The following is a 1000-nucleotide window of genomic DNA, read 5'->3' as shown; positions in this document are numbered from 1 at the left end:
TTGCGGCATACAATCATTCGGTGCACACCGTTACGGGGTTTTCGCCGTTTGAGACCCTTTTCGGGGTTTCTGGAATCCAGCGAGACTACAAGGGCACGGCAGCGGACGGTGATGAGATAAGGAGGAGAGGGAATAAACCAGGAGAGTAGCTCGGGTGAATTTAAACCTCAGAGATAGGAAGGAAATGATAAAAATTGGGACAGTTGTATATAGAAAGTTGTGATCAAACAGGGGTAAGGTGATACAGGGATACGAGGGACCATTCAGGGTGATAATAATAAGAGAACATAATGTGACTATTGAGAGTATTAGAGAACCCAAAAAGCGTTCATATTGAACAACTTAAAGTCCCACAAACCGAAACACCTGCGCAAGAGTAATCCGGAGTGTCCTCATCTAAACGTAGCTGTTGTGTTATCTTTTCTTAAGTGGTAAATAATTTTTTTTTTAATTTATCTTTTATTATAGCGATGTACTTAAAAAAGGAACAGAATTATTATGTATATCTGGCACATGGACTCGTCGATTCCCCTTAAGAAGTGGTCCATCAATCGTTGGAATGTGATAGGGGGCATACTTCAGTCCGAAGGGCATCCTCGTTAATTCGTAATACCCCCTTTCGAATGTAAAAGCTGCCTTGTGCTGATTCTCCGGGTGCATCTTGATTTGGTGGTAGCCGGCCTTCAGATCTAAAGTACTAAAGATCGTTGCCCCACCCAGTCTATGTATGATATCTTCTAATCTCGGTATCGGGTATCTTTCGTCTACCGTGTTCTCGTTAAGGCCCCGGTAATCAATAACTACCCTATACGTTTCTCCCTTGACTCCCGGTGTGCCCTTCTTCCGCACTGGCCATAGGGGGCTGTTGTATGGTGAGGTACTATCTATGATGAAGCCCTGTTTCTTTATATTTTTTTAACTCTTCCCGGATATGCTGTCTAAGCGCATGTGGATACCTCCTCTCTTTTACGTAAGTAATTTTATCTTGTTTTAGGGGGAT

Source organism: Halyomorpha halys, unplaced genomic scaffold, assembly GCF_000696795.3.
Source record: "Halyomorpha halys isolate HHAL.00 unplaced genomic scaffold, Hhal_1.1 Scaffold1098.1, whole genome shotgun sequence".
Taxonomy (NCBI): domain Eukaryota; kingdom Metazoa; phylum Arthropoda; class Insecta; order Hemiptera; family Pentatomidae; genus Halyomorpha; species Halyomorpha halys.
The sequence above is the reverse complement of the archived record's forward strand: the minus strand, read 5'-3'. Positions refer to the sequence as shown.